General features: G+C 44.8%; 1 non-coding gene across 1 annotated transcript; it reads right to left on the bottom strand.

Moving 5' to 3' along the window:
* Positions 1 to 12,830: 12,830 nt before the first annotated feature.
* On the bottom strand, positions 12,831 to 12,904 carry TRNAT-AGU (transfer RNA threonine (anticodon AGU)). Its single transcript has one exon. It is a non-coding gene; the product is annotated as a tRNA-Thr (tRNA).
* Between the last annotated feature and the right edge of the window lie 243 nt (positions 12,905 to 13,147).

The raw sequence follows: 13,147 nt of genomic DNA, 5'->3' as shown, positions 1-13,147 counted from the left end.
AACTGGAAGCGTGTCACCAGGGTGGTGGGCTAACAGCTACAGATAAGAAACGATACCTGCCCGCAAAGTCTAATGACTTAATCTCTGTTCCTCACTGCTTAGGCTATTTTTTATTTTTGAAGAGTGTACACGATCTCTACAAAGTGAAAGTTGTCTGAAGCATGGAAGTGAACTGTATACTGATTAAAATAAAGACAAGTAACATTATGACAAATCAGCATGCTAATTCAAAACACATTACTGAAAGAGCTGGAGAAAACAAAACAAAAAAAACCCAAGAGGATAAGCATGAACCATGGAACAAAACTAATGTAAGAGATTTGCCGACGAATCAAAGCTGCTTCATCCTTCAATGAAGCTTGAAAACATGAAAAGTCAGACTTTTTTTGCATAAAGAGAAGCAAGTAATCCAATATACCCTTTTAACTGTGACTCATTATGTGCAGCAGAGCTACGGATGCCAGTTGTACATTCTGACCAAAGCACGTACGTAAGGACCGGCATGTGGTAAATGAAGGATGTGCAGGAAAAATCCCCTTGCAACAACTGCGTAACAACCTGGACTAGAAGAAGAGGTATAGTAAGAAAGTATTTGAATGAACAAGATAGCAGCCCCACAGATTCATACATAGTATATAAATATGCCTGGGGAAAATAAAAAAAGAATATGAGGGTACTTAGTGATCAAAACTGTATCAGGAGAGCACAGCTACTTGTTTTCACAAAGCTTTCAGAAGATTTTTGGGAAATCCTCCAAATGACTTTTGAGACCTCTATTGTGTAACTGTATGTATTGTTGTAATACAACATCGTACGTAGATACGATGCTATAGTGAAGGAAGAGCTTTCTAAAGCTCTCATTTCAAGGAAAATATGAGAAAATTCCTGCCCTTTTATTTCCCTTTTTATTAAGGTAGAGTCCTCTCAGATCCTCTTTCATATGCATCAACACCCCAGCACAGGACCTATGCTGCTCCCCTGAGCTGACATTTGTTTATTTATCCTTGAGGGCAGCCTTGGCATGGCTGCATGCACTACTGCCCAGAGATGTCATCCCTTCCAGAATATTTATGTGCCTGTCAAAACATTCCAGTTATTCCCTTAATTGAGTGGGAGACGAAGCTGCCAGATAGAGAAGCCGACTAAATTAATGAAAAGTATTATTTTAATAGAAATAAGGAAATAAAACTCAAAAAAAAAGAAAGATCAACTTAAAAAAATAGTCGTCAATATATGGAGAAATAGGCAGATGAGTGAGAACGTTACAAACAGTGGCTACTTAAAATCACACTGATGTGTAGGTAATTTTACCCTTTGTAAATACATTATGTCTGTACAGAGTTCTTGGTCTGGAAAAGCTAAAAAGTAAACAGATGCCTCAAAGGAAAAAAAAGAAAATACTGCAACAGGCAACAATAATAATGGAATATTTTATATATAGGTTTTTCTACATTTACACATTACATGTTTATGAATTTTCTTGGGCAGAAAGCAACCAAGCTGGTAGAAAGAATCAGCAGAGTCGCTAATTCTAAATTTAAAGTATATAACAGTAAAGTACTTTGATCTTTGTACAGACTGGAGAGCAGTTCAGGGTAATGCAATATATGTACCACAGAAATTCGTGTGATACCCAGCTTGGCATATGCATATACGGCTGTCAGTGTTCAAATATCCTTCATTATAACATATTTTCCCACGGCAGCATGTACTTTGGTTCGTCAGTGTCTGGGGAGGTGCTGTGAAGATTAATCCAGCTTTAAAATTTATTTGAATAGAAGAAAAAGTATTATTTACACTTAAATTTTTATTTACCTTGCCAGAAGCATGTAGAGGCAGATTATGTTGTTTTTTCAGTTACTAATTCAACCAACCAGTTGCTTTGGGAGTTCACTCTAATTAGCTTTTATGAATCTATTATTATTCACAAACCATGTTAAAATAAATGAGCAAAGATATTTTTATGCATTCATTGCTGTGTTGTTGAGTACTAAAAATTATACCAGCCCACATATAATTTACTTATATTTTAGGAAAATCTATGCATTTTAATATATTATTCTGTTATAGTAACTTGGCAATTTTCAAAAGTGAAAGTCATTATTATGACAATTTCAGATTTTTTCATCTTTCTTATGCAAAATTCTTCTGCTCTAATTATAAAAAAACAAAGTCCTACTAGTTATGTCCACAAAAGTGGCATTATACTAGCTGGGAGGTAGTGATTCAAAGGGATAATATTTAATACTGTTGTTTCACTTAGCCAACATGACATTGATCCGTTTCCATAGCTGAAGGTGCAGCAATCACAAATCCAATTCTTGTTTCCCTTATCGCAGGGAACTTTTGTACTCTATGATTAGTTCATTTGTTCTCGATCCTACATTCACTGAACTTAATGGCAAAGCGCCCATTGACTTTAATGATACAGAGGTATAAATCACAAAGGTTTCCTATTTCTCAAAAATGAGGCACACTAGCAAACAACTGACTGCCACACAATTCTAAATATTTCATCCCGTGTCTAAAGATTTACTGAAAGTATAGTAATCCCAGTTCGAAATAATCACAGTTACTCACTGCAGTGCCCACATTTAGCTCTGCACCGCGCTGGCTGTATTTGCAGGCGACTGACTTGCGGTGCTCCACCACGGCAGGGCTCCTTCCAGCTTGTGCAAGCGCCCGTAACGGCCAGGGTTCACTGGACAAAATGGTAATGCAAAAAACACCAGTGACACATAAATCTTGATGTGCAAGTATTCATAATCTTAATGCTACCACATCCTAGCTTTCAGAAATATTTGTATTTACTGAATAAAGTATGCCCTCTTCCTTGCGGACAATTTTCGCTCCGGTGATCGTTACTGGGTATTTTTCCTGAAGTTCTTCACAGGAAAGAATAAATACAGAGCAAAGCGATTTGGATCCATTTCCGACTGCACAGTACCCACCAATAGCTCTCCAGCCAAATTAGCTATGATCAGTGTCAGGCCTGAAGCCAGTGGTGCCAAGACGGCCCCAAATCTATTTTTATGCTCTCCTGAGGGCCCCACGTTCAGAGCTGCTGAAATACGGAAACCAGCAGCAGCCGTATAATCAATTTATGTGAAATCACTTGGAAGTTATTAAATCAGAGATTCAACAAGCTGGTATCAAAAGAAATGACTAAATCCTTCTCTTATTTCTATGGGAGTAAAACTGAACTGGACCACTACATCTAACTACAGCGCTACGGGTCTCACTAGCGTCTTTTTAAGAGACGTGTTAACTCATCGCCGCTTTGGGCTCTGATCATTCCAAACTCGCATTTGCAGCTCCCGACTCATTAATCCCCCCCAACCTTCCAGATTATGTTTCCGCAGACCTCTGCCAGACTGACTGCCAGAGGAGATGGCAAGTGATCTCACGGGAGATAACACGAGAGGAGCACGTGAAGGTCACCCCGTCCCTGCTGCCTTGGACCAGGGGCAGGCTCTGGCCATGGCAACCAAGGATGGGCCTTGAGTTAACTGGTGCCGGAGCGGTTTCTTTTTCTGCGTAGTCAATGAACCTCATGACACAGAGACCTACATATCTTTTTGGCTGAGTGGAGTTCTTAGCTTCTTGAATTTCTGTCAGTTAACACCTCTTCATTTTTACTTCTTAAGCATTTTTTTCCACTCAGTATGCAAACTTTACATACTCCAGCCTCATTTAAGGATTTTACTAGAAATATCTTGAATAAGTTTCCTCAGCCGAAAGAAGAGGATGTAAAATGATCGCAGTCCCTGAAGAGTCTGCACAATCCCAGCCCTCGCCACACCTGCACGTGCAGTTATAGGGATTCAGGACACCACAATTTCTAGTAGAAAGCAAAAGAAAGAACTTTAGAACACAGCTAATACAAATAATGTGCAAGAATTGGATTTTGATTGCTTTAAAGTTATTGAAATAATGGGATATTATTTAAGATCCTGCTTAATGAAGATAACGCATCAATGTATATCTATTATATATAAAGTTAACCCAGACAACCATGAGAAGCATTGAATAAAAGAGCATAACCCATACTGCAGAAAAAGCTGTTTAGCTGGGTGAGTAACTCTGTTTTTACTGAACATGACATGTAAGTTAAAATGTTCATTAAAAACAAACAAAGAAAACCCCGCAAAACAGTGTAATTCTGAACATAACAATCACTTAGACCTGGCCAAACAGAACCGACTTAACATGTTCTTCGTCAATTTTTGTGTTACTGACAGGAAATATTTATTCTAAGAGAAAAGCCCTAGAGTCATATAACTTATACAAAAATAAACATGCAAAGTTAATTGACAGTTTAGATATTTTTTCCAAACATTAAACCAAATCCATAGTAACTAGGGATATTAGAATATTTTATTTCCAGGCTATGATGTTCTTATATATATGTATGTATATATATACATATACATACATATATATATATATATATAAAAGCAGAAATATCAAATGAAATTGTAAGTATAAATGTTTATATTATTTGCTTTTACCACAGTTTCAACCATTAAATGTTGCTATCATGGGCGAAAAAGATTTTATATATATATATATATAAAAATACATATATAAATATATATATAGTATGTGTATATATATATAGTACATATTAGAAAGCACATTTGTTTAAAAAAATCATCCAGAAACAATACCTACCCAACTCTTATATCATAAAAAAGTTGTAATTCAGATAAGAATTTTAATATATTAGTTGTGGTAAAACATTATCAGAAAAGCTCAGCACTAAACAGGTTCAACAGATAACAGCGAAGGCTCAGCATCCTCTCGGGCAGGGACTGCGCGAGGGATAATTGTTCTTCGTCCTACGTAAGTAGAGAGTAACCGCAAACACTGCAGCAGAGAGAGGCAAACCTTGTTGTCTTGATGCCACTGCAGAGTTAATAACACAGGAAAAAATTCTGCCCACACAACTTGGGTTGATTCATCTTTTCCTCCTTTCATAATGAATCAGATTCTTTATTATCTGCTCTTTATTGAATGAAAACCTGACTTCAGTACCGTCAGTGGGAGTTTTGCCATTGACGCCAGCGAGGTCAGTTCTTGATTACCTCACCAACTAATATTAAAAATACCCTTGTATATTTAAACCTTAATCATAACCTAACTACAGCTGTCTGAAGGCAAGGAAGGACCTACTGCACAAAGGAAAGAAAGGTGCGCCCCTGTTTCCAATAGCTCAGACATCATCTTTCCAGCGACTCCAAGCAGGGCCAGGCTGCTGGCACTGCAACTCGGCAGCAGCTCTCCGGAGGCAGGAGCAGGGCTTCCCGCAGCAGCGCTCGCGATGTGGCTTCCATGACAAACACAGACGGAACGCCTGGAAGGGAGAAACCTTTAAAACGTGAACCAAGTATAACTAAGGAAGTAACATTTTTCAGAGCAAAGAACATCTCCAAAAGGTACAACTACCTCACTTATCTCTCTGGTCCTGCAGATCCCAAAATTTTGTGGCTATAGATTTTTAGCCTCTTGGAAGAAAAATTCCTCACTTTGCTGTAGCCAGGCATACAACTTCTAGTTCTATAGATAACCCGTCTCCCTGCTTGAAGGATCTGGATTTTCATTCTGAACCAAAACACAACCAAGCTTTCCAAAATGTAAATAGAATTTTTTTTCCTCTATCCAGGTCTACCGAGAAGCTGGGTTGACTGGAGAATGGAGCAACAACTTAGGTCCTAATGGCAAGGGTATATAACTTGCTAAGTGCCTGTCCCTTACTCTCTCTGCTGCTGTCCTCTGCTGTGTTTTCAGTGGCCGTCTCTTTGGGATGTCTGTCTCTAAGTTCACAGCCCAGTTCTACCTCTGTGAAGGTCCGAACTGTCCCTCTCAATGGCCGAACACACCAGGAACTGATCTTCTGGTGACGGGGCAAGTCGCTTTCCTGCCAATGAGACACTTTAATGTCATTGCTTATTCTTTTTAAGAACAAAAAATCTCACAACAATCCCGCAAGTAGCACGGACCACTTCTGCAAATTACTTAGGAGTTAAAAACACACAGCCAATTATTTTCCACAAGCAGCAAAGCAGCGCCTGGAAAACGTCTTTGTTTTCTGATACGGGGACTACGGCAGCCCCCGCCGGTCCCCCCAAAGTCCGGGGCGGGCACACTACACCCTGGCAAGCCCTCTCCTGGCCCACGCATCCCATGCACGCCTGTCGCAGCACGGCACATCACCGAGCAGCACTCTCACACACCGGGGTTAACGGGCAGCATGGCTTCACTTGCTGTTTGCATCAAACTTCGCCCAAATCCATGTGAATAGCGTGTGTGCGGCGACGGCAGCTCTCGCAGGCAAGCGGCTTCCCCGGAGCCCACAGCCACCGCGGCAATAAGCAGCCACTAAACATCTGACTGCCTTAATGCTTCCCTTCTGCGGGGAACTGTCCCTGTGATAAAGATGTCCCCAGTATGGACGTCTGCCTGCAGCAGCCCCATCACATCTTCCTGTTCGCAGACAGAGAAATGAAAAATTGAATTTGATCAGGGCTGTATGTGAGAGTTCAAGCCCCCGAGCTGGGAATCGCCGGCGGCTGCGAGAGCGCTCCGGCAACGCAGCGCCACGTGCTTGCCCTGCGCCGGCACTCGCACCTCGGCGCGCCGCTGGCCGCGCTCGCGGAGAGGGCGTTCGGCTAAACGGACCTTTGGTCTGATTCAATTTCAGCATACTTGTGTTCTTATGTTAAGTGATACTTAACCTACTCGACTCCACTAAGGCAGCAGCATGGAGCCATGATGCCTGCGATAAATTCTGGATACAGTTTCACAGAACGAGCTGGTTATGAAAATCTTAGGAAAATTATTAGTCACAACTCGGTTCAGGAGGTGAAGATCTTCTGGAGCAATTCCTGCAATTTTTAAAGCGTCAGACACAGCATTTTTATGTTTTCACAGTGTTTTTTATATAAAGGCTAAGCCGCTGAGATGTTACCTTACGTGTGTATTCTTTAACAGCATCTTGACTGAATCTCAGTAGCTGAATTCTCAAAAACTGGTTAGCTCTGTGCCCACAGTTTGGCTGCAAATCAATAATGGGTAAAAAGGATGGAATTTCATCAGCTCTCTAGGGCGAGAGCTTTTTAAAAATGTACTTACTAGGACAACTTCAATTTATTACCCTATAACTCTTTGTAAGTACTGTAAATGCTGTGGTCAAGCCAAATACAGCACTCCAATGTACAATCTCCCCCTGCCTCCAGGTTCATTTTACACACGCAAATCAAATATTAAGTGTCTAAACTATGTTGTTTAGGCACCACCAAAGGGCAAACCTGTGGCGGTAACTGGGAGCAAAGCTACTGTCTAAGCTGAGGCCTCTAAAAAGGCCTTGGCCTCATCCAGAGCTCTATGAAGCAGTATTAGTTCAATGTTTAGTTCCCTGTTTCAGAAAAAACACATTCTCATTAAAACACATTTTCTGCTGAGGTAGCTGCGAGGAAATCAATGCTGTTAGACAGACAAGAGGTCTGCCTGACTGTATAGCCACAAAGAAAATATGTTTCCTTTGGTTTTCTCTTTCTCATCGCAGTTAATTATCCACCACTGGGGCAAAACACACAAAGCTGTTCAGACACAAAATTCTACTCTAATTGTACAGATAAAAAGATATAACATTTATTCATCCAAAATTAATTTTTAGGACTCTTATAAAAAACCCAAACTATGATCTGTTCTATTCCAGATGGAAAGCACTTTATTGGATTTATTGGAAGACAATATATTTCATATATTATATAACATAATATATAATATATATTCTCTCTAAATTGAAAGTCTTTTTGCTAAAACTTAGGCTGTACCGTTTGCACAGGGCTGTAGCTACAGACTACGTACGTGAACAGTCCAGAGCGCTGCGACCCAGTCACGTGCCCGCAGCCCACGGATGTCGGCCTTGCCCACACAAGCCTGAAAATCAAAGCAAACACAGGTGGTGGCTGAAGAAATAGTGCATTTCAGGAACCGTTAGAGAAAATCATGGTTAAATTACCTATGTGTAAAGCCTACAGAAAGGGCCTGAACAGTCACTGCTCCGGAAATTAAACCACTTGACTTCATCCCACTAAGTTTTCCAAGGCTGGTGGATTTGAGCCTCCAGCTTAAATAACAAAGCAGCATACCTGGGATTGGGATCTGAACTACTCTTTGATTTCACCTCATTACAGCTTCAGAGGTTCTCTATAAAAATTGTGAACATGCTGTATGCTCTGTGCTAAGTATCTTTCCCAACCACAATCTCTTTTCTGATTTCTACATAGTGTTTTTCTTACCATGATGTATGCCTAAAAAGGCCACAGTTAACCACAATTAACCATTCTAGGGATTGTGTGTCTCTCCCCCGAGTAGCTCAGTGTCCTGTCTGAGCTCCTCTAATATGCTTTTATGGAAGGTTAACTTGAAGGGATCCCCCGCCCGCCCCGAGTGTTAATTTGTCCCATTTGAATTTGTTCCCATTATGGGAATGTGTCTTAAGAAACACAGTATATATCCTTCCTTTTTTTTGATCACAGCCATTTGGGCTTGCCATCAAAAAATAGCAATTTTTACAACTAGAAAATTTTAAAAGTATTTTCTAAATACTCATCATAACTATCTGTTATACTTCCCTCTTCTCAGGCAATATCAATTATATGTTGATATAGTATTTACACAACTTCATGTAAAATGTTGTGATATCTTGAGAGAACAAAAAGGAAAAACATCCTGACAGAAGAATACTGGCCTGTAAAAGCTTGTATTGCACATATTTCTTTAGATAAATATAAAAATCTGAATAGTTCATAAGCCTCTTCAGCAGCAAGACAAAAGCAGCCCTGTGTACTGAGTTTTCAAGGAACAGCTTTAGTTCAGCCCTACAAAAGATTTACTTGCGAGCTGTCAGACGACGCCAGGCAGGCCCCTTCGCCCTGGCACGGCCCCAGCGCGCTGGCGAGGGCTGCCCGCGCCGCCGCAGAGGCTCGCAGCCCCATCACCTAACCGCGGAAAGACCCCACTGACCGAGAAGAAAAACAAAAATGCGGCTGTAATAATACTGATTTATCCAAAAGCTCAAAGTGCTTCATACCACATTAACTCTCCCAGCATCTCGGTGAGCTCAGTAAGTGTTATTATCATCATCATCGTTTTGCAGATGGCAGAAGAGAGGCGAGGTCTAGCGTGCTGGGCCCGGAGGCAAGTCGCAAGCGAGGAGCGAACAGCAGGTCCTTAATTCCCGCGGCCAGGCCGGCCTGGCAACACCAGCCCTCTCCACCTAAGCAGATCACGCGTGAGCGTGGGTGTATTTGCAAATACCTTAGTGCAAACACCAGCACAGTAAGGGTCAGGGGCGTGTGAGTGCCGCTTGCTGTAATTTAGAGCAGCTGATGACGTGATTATATAAACCGCACCACCGCTTTCCTTCGCTGGTAACGTACACGGTGGGGCGACACTTGGGTGGGGAGTGGGGAAGAAGTTGTTTATTGAGGCCATGGTAAAAATAAAAAGGCAAATATTTATGTGAAAGACAGCTGTTACTACCTGCTACCTGACAAACCATGTGTAAACTTTAATGCAGTTTTAGCACTACGGGAAAACCTGTAATTGCTATCTTACTTTAGGTGTACGTGGCCTTCACCCGGCCACAGGAAGCCCAGGGGCAAGTTCACGAGTATTGCTGCAGCTTAAGAGCTTTGCCAAATTAACCTGGATCTTCTCATCCTGCTGTCCTGTTCTTTGGGCTGCTAAAGACCCTGAAAGAGAAGGAAAGAAAATGATAAAGGGTCCAGAAATAATGAGCCACGAAAACTTCTGTAGTTTAGGAAATAAGTATTCCTACATGTAAAAGAAAAAAAAGTAAGGAAAAAAACCCAGCAACACACACACAGCATATATGCACGTTTAGCTTAAACTTTAGTGATTTCTTCAGTGTTTTTAGGCCACCTTCAGAACCTATCTCTGTGGTATTTCACGTGATAAATGATACAGAATCTTTTTTAGCATTACTAGTACTGTGACATTTTAACAGAGAATATATTTTTATCCTATACATTAAAACACTTTAGCGTACGTAATCACATTGATGAGTATCTTTTTTGCCCCGCTCTAGGTAGTTTTAGGAACTATCACCCCTAGCAGAAGGGCAGCCAGGGCCCTCAGTCCCGCAAAGCCGCCGGCGGGGCGGGAGCCGGCTGGACGGCACCGGCGAGGCGAGCGGGTGCGCGGCCCGGGCCGGGCAGCGCCGAACCGACACACCCCAGCCCAAAGGCACCCAGGGCCCCGCTCCAAGCACAGGGACCGGCGGCAAATCTCACCAGTAAACCGGACACTGGTACGTTGCTGTCGTCAGCAGCGCGCAGGACGAGCACATCTCGGGGACCTGCACGTCCTTTCTGGAATGTATTGAGTTTATTGAATTTTGTTCATTATTAATGTTGTGACATAACTAAGAAATTTTAACAAGTTGTGCAGCACATCAGGCCCTTCACCTGTAGCCTCCGGGGAGGCAGGGAGAGCTCAGTGCACTGATGAAGGGATTTACTTAACAGATATTTAAAACGTGATATAAGCCAAACTAAGCAACCTCTATGATGCAACTATTCAGCATTAGATCTATGCAAAAAAGTACACCACAGTTCACTCAATCTGACTAAATATCGATTTAAAATATTAATGATTTCCCGTCTAAGCACACAGACCACCCTGGGGATGTGTCACAGGAGCACGTGGGGGTAACCAGAGGGCAGCACGGCGCGACGCTCGCAGCAGGCAGAGCGCCCGGCTCGGCGCTCGCAAACCTCCCTGGACCTCATCCTACCTACCCCCCCCGCGAACCCCCCCAGACCTTGTCCCACCCCACAGCAAACCTCCCCGGACCTCGTCCCACTCCCCTGCACCTCAAGGGCCACCCGCGCCCGGGCAAGCGCTGCCCTGCCCTTCCTGCGCCGCGCTCCCACCCCCTCCTGCCAGTCCTGCTGAGGCGTCAAAAAAGGGCACTTTTTCATGATTTTGATAGAAGTGCATAGGAGGCCGTTACCTCAGCTCTCAAATCCACTCTAGGAGCTATCCATATATACTGGAGTCGCACAAGTGTTTTTTTCTACAGCCACTGTTTTATGCTGTTGAATCATCTGTGGAGCAATTAGAAGAGCACCTGAATGGTTTGCCTTTTTTTTTTTTTTTCTAAACCTTAATTTTATCTTTTTTTTGCCTGCAGCCACGAACACCGCGTCCCGTGCACAAGCCAAAGGGTGGAAGCGAGGGGAGTCGCGGGGCAGCAGCAGGCCGGCACCGGCCCCCGTGGAGCAGGGCCGGGCCGTGGGCACCCTGGGTCGCTGTGCGCGGGGAGCACAGCCCGGGCCCTGCCTTCCCACCGCCACGCCGCTCCGGGCTGCTGGGGAGCGCCGGCTTCATCCGACACCGACATTTCCCAGCTCCGAGCATCTCGGTCTGCGGCTCGAAATCAGTGCTGGAAAGTCACGTCATTTTGCATCAGCGGCAAAGGGCGCGGGGACAGAAACCTCCACCCCAGATTTCAGTTCTCGGCATCGCCGCGTGCTGCGCAACGGTGGATCCGAACCGCGGACGGAGGAAAGCAGCGGGAGACGCGACCGACGCTCCCTGCAGCTCCCTCGCCCCGAATGCCGCCAGGGAGTCACCGGAGAGCACCACGCCAACGGCCTTCATCGGCGCTTCCCAGCCGTCCCAAATCCCAGCTGCTTCCTTTTACTCAGTGACGCGTCTGTGGGAGGCCAATCCCAAGATATCCCACTTTTTTAAAATCATTTTCCAGTCTTACTGTTTGCAGCTTGCAATTCTGATTTGCTTATATTTAGCACATGTCAAATATTACGTATGTTAGATTTTACAGTAAATACCACTCAAAGAAAGAGTGCTGCACGCAGATCTTGCACACACAGTCTCCGATTCTGGAAACCGGGCTCGTGCATTGCGTTTGGGGCTGGGGAAAGCTCCATCTCACCTACCGAGCTCCGGCTGCCGGCCCGAGGGCTCGGCTCTCCAGACGTGCCAGCGAACCCACCTACGCCCTGATCAGCCGCTGCGTAGGCTAAGAAACCGCCTGCAGATCGGCCTGCGAGCTGGGGACTCGCTCTCATGGAGCCTTGTACGTACACGAGCCTTTTGTCCCTAGCTGTGAGGACAGGCTCTGCCTTTGTTTGCGCTCATGAAAATCTGGAATAATTTCACCGAACTGTAACGCACAAGCCTGCCTGCAGCTTTTGGCCTTTGGTTTTTAAAGCCCTCTAGGAAAACTTTGTGTCTGGCTCCTGCCTCACTCGTTACAGCGAGAGCTTCGCAGAGAAGTCACTACCAATTCCACTCGGACGAACCCAGCTCATGCATAAAAGCTCTGGGTCAGACGATGCGAAAGGAAGGGCTCGGTATGGATAGGTGACGAAGTCCATCAGCCATCTAGCCAACACTGACCCAAACCACAGGAACACGAAAGAACTACGTTTACCCAGCTGGGAGGCTGCTGAAGTTTCTGAGACAGGAAACAAGGAAATTCAGAATTTTCTTCGTTCTTTACAAATAAAAACCTCGGGGGGGGGGGGGGAGAAAAACAACTCGGTTGAAAAGCTGAAACTTTTTGTTCTGCGTTCCCCTTCCACGAGAATTTATGCACCCGGCAGCCAGGCCGGGGGCTCCGCTGCGGGGAACGCGTGGGGCGCGCAGGAAGCGCGGGGCAGCGCCGCCCCTGCCGCGCCCGCGGGAGCCGCCGGCAGCGCTCGGCCCCGCGGGGAGCGGCGGTAAAATCGCGCCCGCAGGCGGGGCAAAAGGCAGAGACTGCCCCGCGCAGGCACCGCTGGGATTCGAACCCAGGATCTCCTGTTTACTAGACAGGCGCTTTAACCAACTAAGCCACGGCGCCCCGCGATAGGTTCTGCCGCCGCGCAGCCCCACTACATCGGCCCGCGCCCGCGCTGCACCGCGCCAGCGGCCCCGCCGCGGCCTGGGCCCGGGCACCGCGGGAAGCTCCGCGCCCGGCACCTACTGCAGCTTCTGTAGCAACGCGAAAGTCAAACCGTAACGTGCGTGTGCGCACACTGCGTATGTGCTGTATGATTTGTGTGCACGCATCATGCTGGAGCACCCAAAACACACTTTCTTACCA

This window comes from Dromaius novaehollandiae, chromosome 13, assembly GCF_036370855.1.
Source record: "Dromaius novaehollandiae isolate bDroNov1 chromosome 13, bDroNov1.hap1, whole genome shotgun sequence".
NCBI classification, from domain to species: domain Eukaryota; kingdom Metazoa; phylum Chordata; class Aves; order Casuariiformes; family Dromaiidae; genus Dromaius; species Dromaius novaehollandiae.
This window is presented reverse-complemented; position numbering and strand designations above follow the sequence as displayed.